Source organism: Xiphophorus hellerii, chromosome 3 (genome assembly GCF_003331165.1).
Source record: "Xiphophorus hellerii strain 12219 chromosome 3, Xiphophorus_hellerii-4.1, whole genome shotgun sequence".
In the NCBI taxonomy this organism is placed as follows: Eukaryota; Metazoa; Chordata; class Actinopteri; order Cyprinodontiformes; family Poeciliidae; genus Xiphophorus; species Xiphophorus hellerii.
Genome location: NC_045674.1, coordinates 31397797 through 31417698, shown reverse-complemented (window position 1 = coordinate 31417698; position 19902 = coordinate 31397797). Strand labels below are relative to the sequence as shown.

The 19902-nt window shown below is 39.7% G+C and overlaps 1 long non-coding RNA gene across 1 annotated transcript; it reads left to right on the top strand.

Moving 5' to 3' along the window:
- The first annotated feature begins 4169 nt into the window (after window positions 1-4169).
- On the top strand, window positions 4170-4460 carry LOC116717468 (uncharacterized). Its single transcript, XR_004338742.1, has 2 exons — window positions 4170-4297; window positions 4369-4460. It is a non-coding gene; the product is annotated as an uncharacterized LOC116717468 (long non-coding RNA).
- The last annotated feature ends 15442 nt before the right edge of the window (window positions 4461-19902 follow it).

The window sequence follows — 19902 nt, the reverse complement described above, 5'->3', positions numbered from 1 at the left end:
TCTCTCATTCAGTGATTTATGTGTGTTCAATATTGTCCCATTTTAAATAAATTGATTAATTTATCCAAATAACTCATATTTCCATATTTTGGTTTTGAAACATGTCCAGGTTGTACTCCACCTGTTGCCCTGTAGTAGTGCAGGGTTCTGATGGATATATTCATGGGTTCTGGCTAGAAAAACATTTTACTGTAAGTGCTCAACACATGAAAGTCATTTTTTTGTGATTTTTACCTGTTCCCCCTTTAACTTTGTTACGCAAACATTTTTTCCTTTGATATCTCTCGTGGTCAGGACCCCTGTTGCTTTTAGTACGCTGTAAAGTTGCTCTGTTGCTGCCAGTTTGGCGTGCCATATCCCCAAGAAACCAAAGCCTGAGCTCTGCTGCCTCACTTGCCTCGGTACATGCCTGTGAAATGCTTGATTATGCAAACCAGGCTGTTTACTTTGGATTACAATCAATATATGGGTGCCCTATGAGATTTGCGTTCAAGCAAGCGGCAGCAGGCGGCCTTTCCCTGTGAAGTGGGCAATGGCTGTGTGGAACAGCGAGCAGGACTGTGAGCGCCAGATAAAAGATGAATTATAGATATCCAGCCCCGGGGCTAAACGTGGAGGTTGGTGGATAGGAGTGAGATAGAGGTTTAATAGGGGATGTGCTGGGGGGAGCACATGTCTCGAGCAATGATTCTCAGTGGTGGTGGTAAAAGAGGTGGGCACATATTGAAAAAACTGATAAACTACAGGATGCATTTAACTGGTACATTGGCTCAACTCCATACTGTGAATTGGCAAAAGCTATTTACAAAACAGTTTAAAAAATTGATAACGATGATTCAGAGAGGACGATCTTTCTGCAGTAAAACAAAGTGCAGAGTTAGTCATCTTCAAACATATCTTGATACCTCCAAGAGTTATGGGTATGTCATTTCAACACTGTTGGATGTGCTTGATGTAATGCTGATGCAGTAGTTGAGCAAAAGTGGTTCAATATATGGCAGCTACTAAAACAACGAGTTTTTTCTGAAGTCTATGCAGGCTTGTGCTGGCCAAATCCCCAGGTGAGCTTCCATTACTCTTCTGAGTCTTTCATTTTGTTCAGCAGCTTGGCACTGATGTTAATATTTAGGTTAATGTGTAACATTCCTTATTCCCTAGAATTGTTTTCTTTTATTACAGAAATTCCATGCGCATCTTTTGTCTTATAGATAAAGAAACACTACCTTCTTTACGTTCCAGTGAAAAACCCTGAGCTCGGGCGCAGTGGTGCAACAGACAATGGAAGATACTCAACTGATGGCGCTAACACTGACACATGTTTCTGTCTTTAACTAGTTTAAGTTAAATTGATCAGGTCAGTTTTGAAAAGTTTGAAATCGAATGCCGAGCTCCTTTGGTCTTTGGACAGTTGACCTACAGTACTTGACCTCCCCTTTTTGCTACGATGAAAAACTTCCATCCATCCATCCATCCATCCATCCATCCATCCACTTTCTGTACACCCTTGTCCCTAGTGGGGTCAGAAAGGGTGCTGGTGCCTATCTCCAGCTAACGTTTTGGGTGAGAGGCAGCGTACATCCTGGACAGGTCTCCAGTGTGTCGCAGGGCAACACAGAGATAGACAGGACAAACAGTTGACTGAATATATGTTCACAAGTAAATTCAGTCATTCAAAGGTTTTGAGCAAAGTAGAAAACTTATATTTGAATTTGCCAGGGGGGAAGGACAGAAAAACAAGAACAGCTGTTTTAAATCAGGTCAACAGTGAGGACCCTCAATAGTCAAACATATGGAGACGATAATCTTATAGTCAAAAATAATCTCCATTGATAAATGAGTAAGGAACGGACTGACTGATATTGGTCTCCTGAAACACTGATTTAGTTGTAGCAAAATGATGGCTGATCAGAGTACAAATCTTTCTGTTAATTCACTCTGTAGAAGTGAAATTCTCTCTTCAATGCTTTCTTTAGCTTTTGGGGCACAACAGTCCAGACCACCCTGCACACGTAGACCACAAGAGCACGGATATAATAACTGGGCACACGGCTCCCGTCTCCCTTCAGTTTGTATGCTCTATATGAAGCAAGGATGAATGTGGAATGTAAAAGCATAACCAAAAGTATTATAACCATATAAATCATCGATGCTTCCCAGCACTCCAAACACACGCAGCAAAAACCACTGAGTTTCTGTACACATAAAGACAAAGTAAAACCCAGCTCCAGCTCTCTGTAGGGCCGACGCTGACGTCAAGATCACAAGATGGAATGAGGCTCAGTACTGAGTTCACCGGGTCATGACTAACAGGTTTCAACATTACAGATCCACAGTTTTTGGGAGACAGAAGGACTCTGGCTAAAACAACATCACTGATGGACAATGTCTGCCACTCCATGCATGAAGCTGCTGCTGAACTGCAGAGCTCCTCCAGTGACACACTGCTGCATCCTCAGAGCACAAAGAAGCTTTACAGCAGATCCTTCCTCCCAGCAGCTGTTAGACTCAGAGCCATCAGTGCTCGCAAGAAACTCTACTTGTTTACGCTGGTGCTGGTATTTGCACAATCTTTGTTCATTTTAAGTACCATTTCTGATGGTATCTGCACATTGATGCTGTTCCACAGTTTTTGCTATGATTTTATTTTTATAGTCCATTGTCTTTTTAATGCACATTTTAAACTTTAAAAAAATAGAAAAATAATTAAATCAGTTGCACATTCTTTTGGATCGTAGTTTGCTTTTTCTAATAACTGTACAGCATTTATGTTGAAACTTTGCAACTAAATACATCACTAATGTCAGAGTTCCGGTGTGAGAGCGTGTGCATGAGAGTGTGAGTGCGAGTGTTGCATCTTCTTTCAGCAAGGATCTTCGTGAGGAGTCTGTGGAGCCAGCGCAGGTGAAGCTGATCTGCCTCATCAGCGTGCTGGAATATAGGAGCGGCAGAACCCTTCAGTCTTCGCTAGATGGTTAACGCATACCGAACTTGCCGAGAATACCTGCCTGTAGTGATGGTGAGATGAAGCCTCATGAGGCATTGAACCACTTGAGCCAACTGGTTCGAGAAAGGGTTCATTTCTTGAAGCTTCATGTGCACACGAAACCACCTACTGGCCAGGTGTATAATCACAGCCAGCTGTATCTTAACACGTGTGATGCATTGAATTTTTGTCTATTATGGCTCTTGGGAATGACTTCACAAAAGGTGTAGGACGAAATCATTTGTCTACATAAATTATGTATACACATATGTGTATAATAAAATATTGTTTGAATGTATTCTCTGTGTGTAATTATTCCCAAAATAGTAGTGTCATGTGATATGGCATGTTGTGTAATAAAGTTTTTCTGTGACTCTAGAAAAATGGCCTGGGCTTAATCAGGCAGAGGACAGTGAAAGTGTTTGTGGAACTAGGGAGGGGGCAGTGAATAGGCTAATGCTTGTGTAACTTGGATGATTTCATGCATTTTTATTAAGAAACAACAATTTCTCCACAGTTTTTGGTTTCAAACGATTTCTCTTTTTTGAGACTACATGGATGAGGTGTTATTATTGTACCCCAACTCCTTGGAGCACAATAAACACCTCACCTTTACAGAAAATAAGAAACAGTGAAAAATACAGTTCCTCATAAGCAAACCTAATGCATCTGCAAATGTTCAGTTCACCTTACCTTGTTAGGGCTTATCAAATCAAAATGTTCCCACATAGGGGAAATCCTCCTCTTTCTCGCCAGCTCCATCCTACTCCTATCCTGTCCTCGCGCTCCTAAATCTCCTATCTATCTATCTCTCTCCTAAACTCTCCAAACACCAAACTAACTGTCTCAAACTAAATAACCACTATCCAAACTCTGCTATCCAAACTATCAAAACTCTATCCACTCTCTCAACTGACCGCAACTCGCCTACAACAACCCACATTTTGAATGGAGCCTGTGGGGTTTCTAAAGCTGTCAAACCCCGCGCCAAACTCTGAGCCACTTCCCGAAGCAGTCACGTGGTACAGCCAGGCAGCGAGGCTTCGGACGTCATCGTTTTCGGCTCCTCCCCTAAATGAAGCAAGCCTCGATACGCGCTTTACGGAAACGCCCCCTCCATTACTCGACACACGCCTCGAAGCCTCGGCACATCACGTAACATCACTACCTGCCTGCCTGCTCCGCCGTTTCCACCGACCCCATCTCGCTCCAACCACCCGCGATTCCGCCTCGCACCCGCCCTAGGCACCGTAGCACTCCCTCGCACCGGACCCTGGCACCTCTCCCCCACGCTCTGAAAGATCCACGCCTAATGTAAGAAAGTTCCTGATTCCTCCTCCACACTCTCTCACTCCGAGCCCATTATAATTCAGCTCTCGTTTCAGGCCACCTGGTCGGGCGACCCTCGCCCTCCTGCCGAAGTCCGGAGAACTGAATATAATTTGTCCTGTTGTAAATAAATCACTTACCTTTTCCATCCAGCGTGTGGTTTCTGCATGTGGGTCCGCAAGCTAAATCAAACCATGACAACTAAATCGGAATGCTACAAAGTCTTTATTATTTAATTCCGACATTATTGGCACTTAAAAAGCTAAATTCTCTAATAAAACACCATACTTTTTTCATTTTTTAAGGATGTAGAGCTAATTAAGTGACCTAATCAAGACCTGTAAGTAGTTTCACTCAATGGCCAACCTGTAGAAACTGTGGCAAATATTAAATACCTTGAGCCATTCCTGTACAGTCAGCTTAACTTTACTGAAAACACTCATCCCCCATTCCGACAGCAACAGCGGACAGATAAATATTTTGCGTATTCTCAAGTCCACATCTTGACAGGTATGTCTCAACTCAATTGGACCAGGTCCACTGGACTATCAGATGTGAAAACATGCTAAAAGTCATTTAGGATTAAAAGCTTTCAAAAAATTATGTACCATGATAAAAACGATGACAGGGAATACATTTGACCTGAGCTGGTCATGTACTGTTTATACAAGACGTGACAGTCATAATGAGTTTGTCAAAGTTTGTAAGTAGATAAAATTATGTAGAAAAAAAACAAAAAAAAACATTAAGCTGACCTCCTCATTGAATGCAAAGCTATTATACCATTTCAGTAATCAAATTCCTGAACTTTACAGTTGTAAAGAGAACTTCTATGTTTCTGAGGCAGAAAGAAGAGCAGCTACAGGGCTCAGTTCACCTTGACAGCTCAGCCCCAGAGAGAGGATCTGGCTTCAGAGAGCTGAGGAGGCGAGCGCCACAAAGGTGTGGAAGACAGACGGCCAATGAAGAGAAAGAGCTGGAGAGGAGGGGTAAAGTAAGAGGTGGGGTGAGGCTTTGGCTTGGATTTGACAGCTGGCAAGCTGGGAGAAACACAATACACCGATGGGACGGCCACGGAGGGGAAGAGACGTGGGAAGGGAATAAAATGCACTTTAATGAGTTAGAGCGGCTGTTTTTGTTTGAAAAAACCTGCAAGACCAAAGACATGCGGGAGTGAAAAATGTGAATGTGTAAGCAGAGAGATTAGAGGTGGATAACACAGCACTCGGATACTTGTCATGTAATTTACATGGTCATACGGAGCTGGCATCTACACCGGGCTGGCTGAGCGCTGCATGCCCTGACACACCTTTGAAGTCTGAGCTCTGCCTTTTTCTCACCATTGGAATATCTCCCAGTCTCTTTCAAGCACACACACACACACACATGCACCCCCCCCCCCCCACACGCACACACACATACTGCAGAACACAGCAGCAATCATCAGAGTGCTACACTGCATTCAGACAGAGGCAGAAACAAGACAACGATGTGGGGAGCTTTGCACACAAGGCACTTGGCACATTAATCCTGCAGCACCACCATCGCTGTGCTTGCCTGGTAATTACTGAGGAGCTACACTGGAGTCTAGTTTACAACATAAAACTGAATTCGTAGATTGTGAACCCCAAGACTGTTAGCCTTGATTTTGGATAGAACATTTATTTTTCTGTTATATTATCATTGAATATTTATCAGATTGCAGTTGTGTCTGCCTGCCAGACCCGGTCCCAGGTTTGGGTGTTGGCATGTGGAATAGATACATGTGCCCACAAGGAGAAAGAACAGTGGGTGGGTAACAATTCAGAAATATGTGAAGGTTGTCAGGGTGATGATGAACTCATATGAAACCTCTTCTTAGTTCACTGTTCTTTTTTGCAAAGCTTCCTCTTAAGATCTTACCTAAGTAAGTGTAGTGTACGTCACTCTGGACGTTTGAAGTGATTCCATTTCAAATTTCATACTTTTGTCACTATTATTTCCGATTCTTAGAATCTTGCCAGTCATCTCAGAAAGTGAAACTCATTTATGACACAACATCATTACACAGAGTAATATACTCCAATCTTTTGTTTCTTGTCATTTTGATGACTATGGGTACAGATAATGAAAAAACATTCAGAGACTCAGAAAATCAGAATACTGTGAAAAATGTCACTCATTTTAAAACAGCTGCAAAGGTTTCCTGAGCCTCTAAATGTTTATCACTCTGGGTCAGTTGGCTACACTATCATGAGGAAGACTGCTGACTGGACAGATGTCCAGCAGACAGTCATGGACACTCTTCACCAGGAGGATAAGCCACAAAAGGCCACAGCTGAAGAAGCTGCTTGTTCACAGAGTTCTGTTTCAGTCAGTGTGGCATAGAGGCCATCAGCCTGTGGTGCTGCGTAGCTGCAATGGAAGCCCAGGTCACTTCAGGTCATCTGCTTTGTTGGGTCTAGGGTCTCTCATCTTCCTTGACAACAGCCCACAGATTGTCTTTTTGGGGTTAAAGGTCAAGGTAGTCTGCTGGCCAATCAAGAATAGGATCACCATGGTCACTGAGCCAGCTGTTGGTACCTTTTCCAGTGTGGGCCAGTACCGGGATCTACTAGAAAATAAAACCGGCATCTCCAGAAGGATGAAGAGTTCTAAAACGTCCTGCTGAATGGCTGCATTGACTGTAGGCTTCAGAAAACCCACTGGACTAAAACCAGCACTTCACATGGCGACCCAAACAATCACTGAGTGGAAACTTCACACAACTAAACTTCAAGCCAGGTGAATTCTGATCCTCTTTCCTCTCGCTCCAGACCCTGGAACCAAATGAAATGCAGAATTTATTTTCATCTGAAAACAAGACTCTGGACCACCAAACAACAGACCAGTACTTTTTCTCCTTAGCCTGGGTCAGATGCCTCTGGTGTTGTCTCTTGTTCAGGAGAGACCAGTGGTTCTCTCTGTTGCTGGTGCACCTTTTCCTATCACACTTCTTCCTTCCACTTACTTTTCTGTTAATATGCTTTCAGAAAAGCATATTATCTCTACAGAACTCTATGGACAAGCAGCTTCTTCAGCTGTGGCCTTTTGTGGCTTATCCTCCTGGTGAAGGGTGCCAAGACTGTCTCCTGGACATCTGTCCAGTCAGCAGTCTTCCTCATGATAGTGTAGCCGATTGACCCAGAGTAAGAAACGTTTAAAGACTCAGGAAACCTTTGCAGTTGTTTAAAATTAAATGACATTTTTCACAGTATTGTGATTTTCTGACATCCTGAATGTTTGGGGTTTTCATTATCTGTAAATCCTGTTCATCAACATTACAAAAAACAAAGGCTTGGAATGTATTACACTATTTACATGAGCTTCACTTTCTGAAATGACCGGCAAGAAATATTGCATTTTCATGCAATATTATTATTATTATTATTATTATTATTATTATTATTATTATTATTATTATTATTATTATTATTAGTTAGATGTATTAGTGTTTTATGTAAAAAAAAAAAAATAATTTGTGATTGTTTTGAAGCAACTGTTTTCACATTGACATTACATGAGTTTGTTTTTTAAAGCCAAATTTTATCATCTTGATTTGTAAAAGCAAAATAATGGTGAAACCTCTGGGATGAATACTTTTTTAGGCACTGTACTCACTGAAAACATGAATTAATCAAATATATTCACTTTTGTAAAAATCAACATAAACTGACCTATTTTCACCCCCCCAACCTTCAAGATTGTCGCCCTTCTTAAGCAGTTTTGCATCAATCTAAAGCAATAATTAACAGAACTGGAGGCTTTTTTCTCAGAGGATAATTTATCCTCTTTTCACTTCAGTGAAACAGATATGACTCAGGAAGCCTAACACATCCAGTTAAAGCAGCTCTCCTATGGAAACAGGAAAAAGTAAAACATATGAAAATGGGAATATGATCGTCTGTCCCCCCCTCTCCTCTGGGTGTATCTCTGTATTCTGAGTCTCTCTCAGTTCAGGCTTTGTGTATTTCCAGACCTTTAGGGCTGCAACACAAACCGACCTTGCTTGCCATTGGGGCCTCTGTGTTGTTCTCCATCTGCTTTAGCTCAACAGTGCACAGCCGAAGCAGCTCCATGTCACAAACACAGGCAGCACTCGTTTCAGTGAAATTCGAGACTCCTCCCCCCCAAATAGTTACTGCATGTTTTTAAATCTGAAAAACAAAGATATTCAATTATCTATTTGTCCAGCAGTGTTCTCACAGACCTTAGCAGCAGAAAATGCAATCTGAGCAAGGATCATTTGTACACGCATGGTTTTTATTACGTGTTTGGCTCGCATTTGCTGCCATTAATCAACCCACTGGGTCAGTTTGAAGTGGAAATTGCAACATGCATCATGGGTACTGGAAGAAAAATGGAAACAACTGGTGGATTGGGGCTCCAGTCCACCAGCAGCCTCAGAGCCAGCAGTAAGCTGAGCTGTGCCATGTTTGTGCCTTTGTGTGTGTGCTGTGCTCGCGAAAGGAATTCCATTTTTCAGTGTAATTGGATTAATTAATCATCTGAGTTAATCTCAACTTTGATGGATTTGGGAAGACTTTAAACTCTGTAAAAGAAGAAAGCCTTTGGCCAGACTTTTGTCACATCCACACAAAAAAAACATGGTATATAAAGGCAGCTGTGATATTGGCTCATCATTAAGAGTTGGCATTAATTAGGGTTTCATATTACTCTCAGCATTTCTAGGTTACCCGGTTTCAGCCAGCTTCCAGCAAACCTATTTTTACTCTCTGGATTTTCCATAAATTACACTGTTCATCTGATGCACTAAAATAACACCGAGATGCTGTAAATAAAACACGGCAAACTCTACTGAATGAACTGTGCAGTTCAGGTAAGATATGTTAACAGAACACAGCCAAAAAAAAAAAAAAATCAAATGAGATTTAAATATTCCAATAACTTGTGTATCACACATTTCTTCACGATAAACTGGATGAGGAAATGTTGGACTGCATCAAAAATAACATCAAAAAAAGAAAACATTTATACAAGAAATAATTAACAGACAGAAACAGTATAGAAACAACATACAAGACCCTTCACTATAAGCAGTGGAAGACATTTTAAATGAGAACATAACTAGTTTGTTTTCAACCAGTGCTTCAGTTAAAATCAAACCCAGTTGGACTACTTAACCAGTACTACCTCAACAGACCGGAGCTCCATTAAACAATCCTGAAGTTCCAGACCCTCTGGATGAAGCAAAGTGTGGAGCAATTGGCTGGTTTTCACCAGGCAGAGCTGTTTCTGTCAGTTTATAAGTACACCAATTTTTGCAACAGTGAAAGTCACAAATAAACATTGAAACATTTGAAAGGCCTTCCAGAAAAGCAATTACGGGCTACACCACTACGTTGAAGACTGGTTAAAAAAAAAAAAAACATTTTTCATTCAAATGATTGCCTTGTCAAGCTGAGATATTTAGAGAAAGCAAAGAGTGCAAAAAAAAGCTATGAATGACTACACCAAAGACCCCAAATTATTAAAAAGGTCTCCACATGTGCTATTTAAAAGTTTGTAGGACTTCAGTAATTTTTTACAAGGCAAAACATCATCAGAACTTCTTGTCATCAGTACAATAGCCCGGCAGTGGAAAGTAGATCTGCAGTTGTAGCCCACATTATAAATTAATACCTGCTGTGATGAGGTGCAACATCGCCTGGAAAACCTCACGTAAAGCAGACAGCCCTGTGATCATAAAACAGATGGGATGTCCCTTCTCTCCCTCTCTCCAGCTCACATACTTACACACTGCTCTGGAGGCATAGCTTTAATCCCTTAAAGATCATGAACTCATGATTTCCTTCCCCACAAGCTGACCGCAGCCGGACCTTCGTCTCCCGGCTAATTATAAACATATGCGTGGTTCAGGCCCAGTGCTAGATAAAATATGATCTGTTCCTAATCACCCCAGCAATCTCTACTGACTAGGGAAAGACCAAATGTTTTTTTTTGTCTTTTTGGACACAGCAAAGAAGGAATGTTGGAAAATGTGTGGCCTACTTCATACAACAACATGTGGGTATGAAGTGTTTAGTGTTCAGACTAAAATGAAGGATGTTGTTGTACTTGGATTAGCTTGCGCTGTTAGGCTAACAATACAATTTTGTAAAGGTAGTAACCCCTAGAGGTCTCACTTTACAACATCCAATAAGAAAGTCAAAGTTAAAACGCTCACAATTACTACTCAGGAGGCTCCAAGATGTTGTAACATTGTTAATTCGGGCAATGTTCCAGTCACTCAATCACTCCATTTTCAGTTTGCCATAGGAAACTCTACCAATCCCTTCAGAGTGAAGTGGATGCAGTGATGAACCCTAATCCAGAGATACACTTGAGCTAAAGGCAATCAAAATCTGTGGAAGTTGAATGGATTCTAAACTTTTCTCCTTAGTGGTAGTTTCATTTCATGAATGTATCTTTAAATGTTGCTTAAGCAGTTTTTTGTTTCTGTATTTCACCAATCTTTTGTTCCAAAGCCTGAGGTGATGGTGTGTAAAAACAACTGGTTCTCTGTTCTGATATTAACCTACAGCCCATTGATGTTTCTTTCTTTGTTCTTTCCCTTTATCCCAGGGAACCTTATCATCCCACTCCTCAGTAGGACTGCAGGGCCCCTTTTGCTGTCCAAATTGGGATGGAGAAGAAGAAGATCTTACCCTGAGGACCTTACCCCACAGCAAGGTGATATGTTAAAAGACATCACACTCCTTTGACTTCTTCATGTAGCAACAGCCCCATCTAAAGCCAGGTACCAATGAATGGAGGAGGAATTCTCAACTTACTAATTGGGGCGCTTCAGTCTCATATCAAAAGTAGTTTTTAAGCAGGCTGCCTTTGGTGCAGTAAGGGCTTGTATCTGGCAGAGCTTTCATACTTGGCAATATTCTTATGATGACCCAGTCTTCAGGCAATAGATGATGGGATTCTTGAAGTTATTCAGAAGTTATACGCTGCAGTTCAATCATCTAAAGAAATCCAGAGAACAACAGTGGGCTCATCAAACATTTACTGTGATTTCTACAGACTCTGTTTGTAGAAATCCAAATCAGTTCATTTATAGAACAAATTGGCTAATGCATCTGCACTGTGTTAGTACAGGAAACACTTTTGTTGAAAAATCCAACATGTTTGTTTCATTAGAGGTACAATTCTGGTTTGTTTCTCTCCACAGAATTGCTTGCCAATAGCAGAGGGTCCAAACTGTCATACCAATACCAATATCTGAGGTTTAGCTTTGACTGATTAGAATTGAATAAAAAAAAAAGGAAAGCTTTTTTTAAATTTGTTTATTTGTTTTTACAGACATAAATGTACAGAATTACAAATTTATTTGATAACCGCACCAGTGCCAGTGCAGTTCACTTAACTTCACAAGCTTGGTCAAACATGTAAAAACAACACAAAACTGGCCATTTGTTCAGTCAGGGCTATTAGGAGTATAACAGCCAGTGCAAAATAAATAATAAAAGAACTGATTCTGTCAAAAAAAAAATAGGTTAACTACCTTGGTCAAACATGTAAAAATAAACGGCAACAAACCTTCTTTCCATTAGTCAATGCACGCCTATATAAGCATCTAATAAACAGTTCAATGCTTAAAGTATATTATTTTCAGACTATCACGCTTTAAATGGTTGCAAACCATTGAGCCAGCTACTTTCTACACCAAGCTCACATGAGGGAGGCTTTCATAGGGCAGCAGGAGGGAATAGCCTAACTGGTTTCAGTCCATTATAGGGCCATCACAGAGACAGAAATGACATACACACACACAGCCGTGTTTTCGGATCTTGTGGGGACGTTACATTGACTTCCATTCATTTTCTACAGCCTAACCCTTATCCCACAAACAGAATTTCCCTTCACGGGGACCAGGATTGGGCCCCACAATCCCATATTGTAGGCAGAAATTTGTCTCCACAAGGATGTAAAAACCTGGTTCACACACATCTTTCTCCACAGTATCCGACACATGCATGGAAACTGTATGCTATAGATTAAACCCAGCTCCTTCTTGCATCTATCATTGCATATCATTGTATTTTAATTGGTCTGCCATTCTTCCATTAACACACTGCACTGGTGTTCCAAACATCTTCCAGGTCAGTGAGGAACACAATTTGTGAAACAGTTTAAATAGAAGACCCGGGGTAACTTCAGGTTTTGATCCCAGGTCAGGTTTGCGTTGCAGCTCCTCTGCAGCCTCCAGCCCACTGCCTTGTCAGAATATGGAGAGCTTATTTACGTTCTCCATCCTGCAAGCAGCGCGGCAGAGGAGAAGCAGCACACACGTTTCTAGCTGTCTCTGTCCCTGTCCTCATTAGTGCAAAGCTGGTCTGTTTTTAAATGCGCATGCACACACACACACACGCACACGCAGAGCATTTTGGAGCTCTAAGCAGGCTGACAGTTTGAAGATAGGCCCACTGTGCAGCACCGAGCAGAGCACAGGGCTGTGAGATGAGAAAGCCCCTGAGTAAAGGAGAATGCTGGCGAACGCTTGTAATTGGGCCCTGAGTATCAGCTGCCAAATATCTCCTGTTAGTTCTTAGCACTTTTTTCTATTACTATGCTAATACTATGCCATCCATGAATGTAAATGAGACTGGGTACGTTTGGCAGATTTTGTGCCTTCAGCAGGTCTGTCGCAGGAAAGTCTTGCTCACTTTTCATCTGAAGATCACTGACATAAGGCACACATGCATGTGTTGAGAAGAGTTTAGTGGGGTTTTTCATTGTATCCATACATTACTGAGCTGCCATCAAACTTAGCAGAAATGGGAGCTTTGTCCCAGCTCTGCTGTCATTCCTCACAGCAGATGATGTGATCGAAGAACTTTACATGAAGAATTTATATGTTGAGACAAAAGACATACATGCATGACTATGTTGGTGTGTTTTTATTTTTAGGTAATGGTATGTTCAGGTTAACAATCCAGTGTAGGATCTTTTGGAGTGCTCTATACATGTGGATGTCCATTAAAATTCTGATAGATGGCACAAATTTTTATTGGAGGAATGCTCTGGATTTCAACAAGTGTCTGCATCTCAATGAATTGGATTATTATTGAAAATGTTTATTTATATAAATCAGTTGAATGGCCACAGCTTGTCCAATAAGAAATTATGCACTAATTATTGTTTGATCGCCTTTAGCTTTTAGTAGATTGTAGCATTGTTTTTTATTTTACGTGGACAGTTAATTGACATTTAGTTGCGTATGGTGTAGTGAATTGACTTTTAAGAGAAGGGGAATACTGTATCGACCCCCTGCAGTGTGACATCACAGAAGCAACATCTCCCTGCTGGAGGGCAAAAAGCTGCTCACTGACAATGACTACCTTTGGTTTTAGCTGTCAAATTGTCAATATAACATGCTAAATCTTAAAGGAAAGGAGGTCACTTATGCTTGATTGACTTTAACAATCTTAACATGTAGATGTGAGGCAAGGCAATGACAAGAGGTGGACATCGAACCAGCAACGAATTGTTTTGCCCAAGAACACAACAACATGGGTGGACAGAGTGAAAATCGAACCAGCAACCCATCGACTGCAGCATGAACTCAGACATGGGACTGCGGATTAGATGATAGACACCCTAATCTTGGGATTTTAATAGCTCTGAGGAACAGTCAGCTAAATTAATTAATGAATTAATCATTTACTAAGATATATACTCATATACTCTGCAACGTAATTCAGAAATAGTAAATGAGAATGTCAATGGCAGGCAGGCAATAAATCAAATTAAACTACACATGTATCTGAGCAATAAAACAAACTATCCATCAATCCATTGTACCAGTATAATACCATTCATGGATGAGATTTGAATGAAGTGCTCACTGGGCAAGCTTTTATCAGTTCCAATGTTAACAAGAACAGAATCATTCCTAAAAAAAATTTTTCTATACAGTTAACAGACATAAATGTGACAGTTTTGACAGTAAAGAAATGACTAATAGTGATTTTAATTGGATTTTAGAGCACATAACTAACAAATGCCCCAAACAGTTATAGCATAATGCTAAAAGAAAGGTGAATCTGTTAGAAACTAAAAGACACAATGACCTTTAGAAAGCGTATGTTTCAACCATGAAGCAATGAAGAGTAACCTGCATAGCAAACTGAAGTCAAAGAAAAAGAAAATAAAAACTGTTGTTTTAATAAAATTTACAGCTTGATCAATCTCAACATGTGGTTGGTCAGAAAAGTTTTGCATATCACACTTCAGGGAGGTCAGTTAAAAATGAGTAGACTGGCTTATCTGTTTATTCACACTTATTTGATCTGATAGAAAAGTCGTTAAAATCTCAATAAGATGTATTTAGAGGTTATCTTTTTTCTGGACATAAGAAACATATTTCTCATAGGCAGAAAATATTTATGGCTATGGAAAGTATAGCCAGAAATATATTTCTGCCTATTCTGTGCTAACATCTCTTAGCCACCACTATCCAGTGAACTCTAGAGTGGTTTGAATCCATATGTGAACGCCAAGCTGCCTGGAGACCAGTCCAAATCCAGGAAATGGATTACAGTGTAGAGCATTCTGGGTAAATACAACCAAAACAAATGCAAGAGTTAAAGGATACATTATTATTTGTAACAATCACTTTATTTGAGAAATATTTATTTTAGATGTAAAACAATACAGTAATAATATATTATACTATAAATACTATAGTATAATAATATATTATAAACTAGTTTAGTTTTTATAAATTTTAATAAAATATTGTCACACGAATGTTGCCATGTTGTTCATGCTGCAATGCATTCTGTGTAAATGATGGGTCTAACTGCTCTAACTCTGTCCAGTCAAAACAGCAATGAGTAATGTCATTAGCCTTTTCAAATTGAACCGGAGCACATTGGAATAGATGGGAATGTAGAAATCACAAGAGGTAATGAAGATAAAAAGGACGAAAATGGAGAAAGAGGACAGAGTTGGCCGTAGGAGCTGCTGCTGCTGCCTTCAGCTTCATATAAGAAACAATGAATGACCTCTGGTCGGACTGTGTGATCTGGTTAGTACTTCTATAGCTCTGTGTCTGGTGCGATAGCAACGGTTTAAGGTCCAATCTCCCAGACTGGAAGTAGACAAGATGGCAGTAGTGCCACCAGTACTACGCCGTTAGCATTTAAAGAGCTTCCAGTGCTGTCTGTCTGATGTTTCTCACAGCATTTTTTGCTCAGGTGGAAGCAGGTTTTACGCGTGTGTGGATAAGAACTGTCGGCAAAGTATTTGTTTTTAAGGTAACAATCACCTGTTAGAGCCTAAGTGGGTTTTGCTGGTACAAATGACAAAGTCTTCTGGAGGGAAATGTTGAGAGCACAAATGTAAGTCCTTCAGAAGTTGTGTCTGGTTCCGGCTCTCTCCCACTGCCCTTTTCTTTCTTTTTTCAACTGGAAAGGAATCCAGATTCACCTCACAGTTTTTTGTTTTTTGGGGGGGGGTTGTTACAGCCAACAGTGACACAGTGTAGCATTATCTAAAATTGCACCAGTCAAATGCAGTATGATAAACAACAACTCAGGTGAAGTTAGCCTCTGTAGATTCCTGTACAGAATGGACCCATTGGGTGAAAACACAGCGACCTCCATGAAAAGATATACATTTTTTTTTAAGTATTTCTGAGTTTTGGCATATCACGAACGGCATGGTTTTTTTTTATGTTAATTAAAAAATGACAACATATTTAGGCCAATATGTTCAAATAACCTTGGATCCCTTCAACGCTGGCGAGAGAAATGGCTGGTGGTCTTTTACCAATGACAAAAGAGAAAACCTACAACTGCTAAAGTCTGATACCACTCAAAGTTTGTTTACATTTCATGAAGAAGGAAGTTGTGCTCAATGTCTTGTTCTGAAGTTTTCGGGTCATTTTCTTCAGTGCTTCTTGCTGTAGCGCTGCCACAGGTGAGGAAGGGAACAGGTTTGTTGGTTTGACTCAGTGTACTTTGAAAGTGAACTACAGCAGCTGAAAAACTAATAAATGTTGCAGTTTTGGTCCTCAGTCAAACTGTTTCTACCAGACTACCAGCTGTGAAAACACTGTTAATTCACAATTTCCCATTTTTCATTTAATAAATGAAGTGATCCATTTACTCAAGTTATCTTTGAGACCTCAGCTTAACCCTCATACAAAATCCAAACACCGCCAATGTGATCATGGATGATGGACAAGGAGGACAATATGGTAGACTTCTCAAGGTCTTGGCCATTAGGTAAGACCAAATCATCCACATTCCACATCTGTCCTTTATCGGGTGTTTTGAAGTCTTTGGACATTGTTTGCTTGTCTTTAACAACCTGCTGCACATTTTAGCCAAACATTTTCACTTTGATCTAAAAAATCTAAATAACAATGTTCTAGAAGTCTTTTATTTTGTTATTTGGTTCATACAAAATTCGATTGTTTTGTTTCTTCTCTAAGTATTACATGGTCCACTATTCAGGTAGAACAAGTATAAGAATCAGAAACTCCTTATTGATGTTGTGAGGAACAGTTGTGGAAAAAAACCCCAAAGGTTTTTAGTCTGCTAACTGAAGCTTTAGCCAGCCCTCAGCAAACTTTAGGCTCTGCGTCCTTTTAACAATCCTGTAAGTCCTTTTTTAGGACATTCCAAGTTCATATTAGGGGAGAGTCTACCTTGACCTGGACACATTCCTCAGTAATCCTGTCTGTGTCGATGCTTTTTTCTCCATCGTAGAAAGGATGTTCCCCCAGCAGAATCAGGGTATCTAAATCAGTGGGCTGGGGGGATATGCCTCTGATATCTGACTTATTTGAAGTGTTGATAGGTGAACAGCCATAAAAAACTAAGTTAATAAGCAATTTAGATCTTTAAATCCAGCCCATGATGAAAACTTAATAATATCAACATGGATTTACTGTCACATAAGCCTTTTAATCATTTTCTACTGTCAGCAGAGGACTAACAGAAAAACAAGCCTAATCCGTCTGATTGACATCCCCCACCAAATTGTCCAGGAAATAGTCTGGAAAATATGTCAACCAATTAATTAAGTCCATTTTTCTTCCTTTCAAGTTTTTTGTCTGGAATGCAGATGGCGAGAGTCAAAACTCACAGACAGCTGGATGTAGAACTGGGGTCAGTAAGTGGTCAATTGTGTAATCTTATGTTATTATATGACTCACAACCAGAGTTACATTTCCAACAGAGAGAGCTGCTATAAATCTAGTTAATGGACAGAAACCAATTTCATCACATTGAAGGTATGCTGTGATTAAATGGTGTAATTAGATCCAATACTAGCATAAACATGTCATCATGACAATCCAGGCAGATATTTTTTCTTTGGTGTTTTCTGTACTCTAAATGTATTATATTTTTGGAGTTACAAAACAAAAGTTATTTGCTTTTGGATTTTAAACCACATAGATAAACCCAGCCAATGGATGTCTTGGACACAGCAAATCAAAGCCGACGGAAATGACTGGCAACCCTAGACTGACTGTCTAGCCAGTCAGCCAATTGTGTGTTAAGTAGCATTGCACACAGGTATTTCAGCTCCCCAAGCTTCATTTTCTTTCAAATATTTTAGATATTAAGCTTAGTGGAAAACCTGCAAAAAGGTGAATTTTCCCCAAATAACTTGGAGTTACCTTTTGTGAATACTGATGTTTGTTTTCTGTTTTTAATCCCATTTCAAATCTGTTGTCTTTGTGAGGCTTGATTTTAAACCACTAAAAAATGGAGAAACGTAGTGACAAATGCCAAATTATTGTTAATTTCTAGTGGGGTAAAGGTCACAAAGTATTGTGCTTAGGTTACCCAAATGGCTAACTGCACTCCTAGTCCTACAAGAAATTTGACCAAATCAAACTCATCAAAACCAACTATTCTAAGCACTGTCATGGCTTTGATCTCACTTCTTATCTAGAAGTCATAGAGCTTTGACCAATTTTTCTCTTGAATCAGTTATTACTGGAGACCAGCAGAAAGGAAGCACCATCCTGATTCTGAAAGATGTTTTTTTTTTCATACAGTCATGATGGTCCTGATTGCTTAACTTGGACCCTTGACTAAGTCAGAGGGAGTTTATTTGGAGAATATTTGCTCTCCTGCCAAGATTCAAAGGCTTGAAGATGGCTTTGATGTCGGCCCTTGTGATCGCTGATCGACAGTGGTGATTGACGGATGTATATCTGCCCCGTTTGCCTCTTAAATTCTTCTTATCTTCATTTGTAAAGCTTTGTGATTGATTTAAAACTTGTTTTTTACTTTGGTATGATATTTTGTTGAGTTTCTCTTTGTCCTTTTTCAGACTTGTTGGTTGCAGTTAGATTTAGCACACATGTTGAGTTTTCACTGTTTATAGTCATTTTTTTTTCCATGTCTGTTGTTACAGGGAGGGTTTTAGTAAAGTAGTAAGCTACTTTAACATCCTCAGCTTATAGTTCTAATCTGAAATTAGTGAACAGGGACAGCAGACGACATGTGTAACACAAAAAACAGTTTTTTCTGGTTTTACACTAAATATTCAAATACATTAACACAGCTGTCTTTTTGAATGCTAACATGCAGATAGCGTATGTATACATTATAAAGCTTATGCCTGTATCTAAGCCATTCTGAGAAAATAGAGGCTAAAAACAAAAAGAGAACATTACGGTGGGCCTCTATTATTGTTATTACACAAGAACTAGGGAAGACAAGCGCTAGAGGAAAATTTAACTTTACTTAGAAAACCTTGGTTACTTTTACAAAATGCTAAACATTACCTTCAGACTCCAAGTGAAGTTACTCAGCAGATGTTTTTCTATAGCCATTTGACTCAGACAGTACGTAACACTTTACTCAAGCAATGCTGCCACCTGCTGCTGCATCAGTGACATTGCATCGTATTATGTTAGAGCAAGGGTCAACAACCTTTACAACCCTAAGAACCATTATTGCTTTTGGCCCAGCTAAACAATTCAGTTTAATTCAATGAATTCAATTCAGTTTATTTTTATAATACCAATTCACAATAAACGTTGTCTAGAGGCACTTTGCAGAAAAATCTGTTGAATTCAATCATAAATATATTTCAATAAATCCAAGTTCTCAAATAGTAAATTATACTAAATTAATTATTCAAAGTAGTTTTTCAATAAGTTTTCTGTAAGGAAACCCAGCATATTGAATCATTGACTTGCATCACTCACTTCTACTGGACAAGAATGTAACAATTGGCTGCATTGAATCATTGACTTTACAGCGATCTTTCATACAGAGTATGCATGTAGCGACAGTGGAGAGGAAAAACTCCCACTAATATCAAGAAACCTCCAGCAGAACCAGAACCTGCCATCTATCATGACCAGCTCAGGGTTTGAAAAAAAATAGAGCAGATTGCACAAGAACACAAAAGATGTTTAAAAGACTCTCAAGCTTTCACAAAACAAAATAGCTTAATTTCACAATATCTAGTACTACAAAGTGATTTTCTATATTATTTTTTTTAACAAAACTATCTTGTTTTGTTTGTTTTTAGATTTTAAAATAAAGAAAATCAGCAAGCTTTTCTGTAAAGGGAATACATTT